A 4,197-nucleotide genomic window follows, 5' to 3' on the forward strand; every position below is an offset into this window, starting at 1 on the left:
AGTTATAAACAAATTTTCATGAAATTGATTATGTCAGCAGCATGGCAGCGTCATAAAAGTCAACTGATTTTGTTAAACTGAGTTTGTAACAAGTTCAATTTGTTCAATTTGTAACAAGTTAGTAAGAGAAGATTTCACGTTCCCGACTACCAAGGCCCATGCTCATAGAAAATATCAACTCAAGCGATGAAAAACAATAAACAATAAAGCTGGTACAATCAACTTCAATGAAGGTTGAGATATCGACACTGACGCATCAAAAAAAAGCATAGAACGCCGAATCTCGAAAAAAATGCCTTCCATTCAAAAATATTTGACTTAAAAAAGAAGCAACTTCAATCGCATTTCAAGAGGAGCAAATAAAACATAGCCAACTGACAGTTGAGAAAGAGTAATGAACGCAAGGAAACTGAGAATAAACCGCCGACTGGTTTTTCAAAAATCTTCAACTTTTAAACAAAAATAAATGGCCTTAAAGCACTTTGAATTTGTAGAACAATTTATGATGAAAACTTTTGTGTTGAAGTTAACCCAAATTGAGAAAACTGGATCAATAGGTGAAACTTTTATTTCGATGGGAAATCTGATAATTAATTTCCATTTTCGAAATTAGAAGTCAATCACATTTTTCGTGACCTTTACACTTTTGCTGTTCACTAGTGGAGTTTGCCCTTCTTTTAACAATGGAAATGCACTGAACTTTAAAAAAAATTACAAGTCAAACCGCGAAAAATCAAAGTTGAACGTGAATAAATTTTAAGACTTTCCCTGAAAAAAAAAACAAAAAAAATCAGCAAGACCTATATAAGAGTTTTCACTACGTTCATTACTCTTATTAAGCAAAGACTTCCTTGCCTACTTATGAACAGTCACTTTTAATAAGTATGAATTGATCAACCAACCTCTCTGATCTCCGTCTGATTGGTTGAATGAAGATCTAACTGGACAGTTCTCATTGGTGGAACTGTTATCATCTTCGCCACTGTCAACCATGTCTACCAGAGCTACACTCATATTGACCCTCATCGCATTGACCAATAGGAATCCAGAGAAGCCCATGTATGCCAGGGTAAATCTATAGTCGACAATGGAGCCAGCAATAATTGAGTCTATAAATGGGGGTAACAACTAAAGGTTTCCTAATTAAATGCTCAGAATAGTAGATTTTATGTGTAACAACCGATAGCTTGCAAAGTTTGCCCATGCATGTAATGTTACGAAGAGTTAAGAATGAAATAAGAATGGATAAGGTTACTACGATGGAGAAGGTCACTTATTTTTGTTCATCCATGTCAAACCCTCCTTTTTACCCAAACTCTTCAGTTTTAAATGGAGGTGCACTCTTAATAGTCAGTCAAAAACAGGTGTTGATAATTACAACTAAAATCACCCCCCTCCCGATACGAATAGGTTGGATGTCAAGTTAAGTTTTCTAAATACTCCCCAAAAGTACCTGTATATTCGGTTCAGTTCGCATTGAAATCATAAGTCTGGAAATTTTTTTGGTACGAAGTGAGCAAAAATCAGGAATCTAAATCAAGTTAAATTCCCTTATCCCTCTCCGCCCAACCCCGTCATACCACATAAAGTTCTTCCACTCCAGCCTTCAATCGGTTTGTTTGCTAAGCCTTGCATGATTCCGATTTGCTGAGAAAATTCCAGCTAAGATTCAAATAAAATCATCAAATCCCTCCCCCCCCCCCACTGCTCTTGAGTGGTGAATGGGGGAGGGGGAAGGTTAACTTGATTTTAATGTCCACTTAATTAAATTTGCATTTACTACCCCTCGACAGACTCAATTGCAGTCAGCTCCTCCACCTAGCGGATCTTAATCGAGTGAAAAGTGACTCAACGTAATCCGGATCTTTTAAAGTCGGAGCATAACTCGAAAAGGGCGATTCGTCTGTAGAAGTTCTGCTGTTGCTACGAATTATATAAGTTGTCGAGGCATCCGATATTTTTCCACCATTGTTTTTTGGCATAACTTCAAGAGGAAGTTATGTACGACTTGACACAAATATTTTAAATGATAATACAGTGCTGATTTAAATTATCCGGACGAAACGAACAAAACTTGAATTTTCAAATGCGTTTTTCTCAAATTGGGTTAAGATTAGACAAAAACTGAAGAGGACAAAAGTTGCTTAGAATTTCACCAGAATTAATATGATGCTATTTTTTCTCCGAAAATCTCAACAAAAAATTTACCCCAAAAATGGGTCATTTTGGCTTTTTTCAATAAATCAAGAATTACGCTGAAACTACTTTGTTAATTGATAAAAAAAATTATATCACAGGAAGCCTCTTACGCAGCTCAACAAAGTCTAAGAAGGGTTAAATCTCCAAAAACCAGTATAAGAGAAAAAGTTTTCATTTGATAGTCAATAAATGTGATTTTTACTATATAAAACCCAGAATTATTGCTTAAAAATATATTTTAAACATTTTTGCGCAAATTTTGAAAATTTAACCCTTCTTAAACTTTGTTGAACTGCGTAAGAGGCTTCCTGTGATATAATTTTCTTATCAATTAACAAAGTAGTTTCAGCGTAATTCTTGATTAATTGAAAAAAGCCAAAATGACCCATTTTTGGGGTAAAATTTTTGTTGAGAATTTCGGAGAAAAAATGGCACCGTATTAATTCTGGTGAAATTCTAAGCAACTTTTGTTTTCTTCACTTTTTGTCTAATCTTAACCCGATTTGAGAAAAACGCGTTTGAAAATTCAAGTTTTGTTCGTTTTGTCCGGATAATTTAAATCAGCACTGTATTTGAAAATGTTTAATTTGACGAGTTTAATTCAATCGGTTCCAACTTGGTCAGCTAGAGCATTGTAGCTATGGTAAGACTACAGATTTATACTAGCTGGTATATACACTTGAACATGACTGAGTTCAATTGATGTTCATTTAAGCAAATACAGAGTAATTGTTTTTTATCAAAGTTCAATTCAAAGTTAGCTGTTTGAAATGATTTTTTCTGTGCAAGTTTTAATTGTCAAGGGGTTGGAATGTTTTCAACAGGGAAGACTGCGCACTTGGCGACCTAGCAAAGGACCAAAAGAAGAATCCCCCCTAAAACAATTTAGGAGGGGGATCGATCTCTTGGCTAAAAGTAATATTTTTCAGCCAATCAGATTTTAGCATAGTGCATTTTGCTCTTTACTGCTCGAATTTGTCAATTAATTTCAGAGGACAGATTGTTCCCATGGGCCCAGCACAGTATGAAATTTCTAGTATCAACGAAAAACTTTGGTGTGATCAAAATCACTGAACAGGAAAAAGAAGGATGAAAAACGAATGTTAACAAACAAACTTCACATATATCGAAATTTATTCCAAACATAGTCAACAGACAGTTGGAAAAGGGTCATAAACGCATAGAAAAAGAACAAAAGATTCAGTTGTTTTTTGAACAAACTTCAACTTTCAAGTTTCCAATAAACAAAGGCCTTAAAACTCTTTTAATTTAAAGAGCAATGCTTGATTGACACTCTTCAACACGAAACCAACTGACCGATGGAAAAGAGTAATGAGCGCCAGGTTACAGAAAAAAACGTACTTCTTTAAATCTCAATTTTTTTAGTTCCGAAGAAAAAATTAGATATAGACTTAAAGTTCTTTGGACTTCTAGACAAACTTATTTGGACAACTTTTTCATTAAAACAATTCAACTTGAAAAACGGGATTATGAAAAAACGTTTTCATTTCTCAGGATAAAATTATAATAAAAAATAGCGAAAATTTTAAAATTAGAAGTCGACAACAATCAAATAAAAATCAAGAAGCAAACAAAAATCAAATTATTACTCAGTTAAATTTTTAGAAGTGTTTTTGTCGACACTGATTGTTACTAAGGAGGCAGCAATGACTGATTTGTAATTACGCAACCAATAGGTTATAGCAGAAGTACTTCAAATCAGTTTTTCGGTTCAATTTCAATTTCTATATTATAGTTTCAACAACTCTGTGATTGGGCAAAAATTTTTTCTTGTAAATGGTTTCTTTTTCTATAATGAAGTTAGAGGTACATTTAGTTCAACCAAAACTCATAAGGGGCATCAAAACATTAAATTATGTTTTAAAGCAACCAACTCTTAAAACAAAGCATAAAATTCATCCCAAAAAATTCTACACGGAAATGAAGTTCCTATAGGGAAAAAAACTACACAAAAATAAATAAATCTAGAGACAGAAG

General features: G+C 33.7%; 1 long non-coding RNA gene across 1 annotated transcript; it reads right to left on the reverse strand.

Annotated features, from left to right (window-relative positions):
* Positions 1-901: 901 nt before the first annotated feature.
* On the reverse strand, positions 902-2,898 carry LOC134852181 (uncharacterized). Its single transcript, XR_010164283.1, has 3 exons — positions 2,767-2,898; positions 1,819-2,007; positions 902-1,075 (listed from the first exon to the last, which is right to left on the reverse strand). It is a non-coding gene; the product is annotated as an uncharacterized LOC134852181 (long non-coding RNA).
* Positions 2,899-4,197: the final 1,299 nt, after the last annotated feature.

The sequence above is a fragment of the Symsagittifera roscoffensis genome, chromosome 7, assembly GCF_963678635.1.
Source record: "Symsagittifera roscoffensis chromosome 7, txSymRosc1.1, whole genome shotgun sequence".
In the NCBI taxonomy this organism is placed as follows: domain Eukaryota; kingdom Metazoa; phylum Xenacoelomorpha; order Acoela; family Convolutidae; genus Symsagittifera; species Symsagittifera roscoffensis.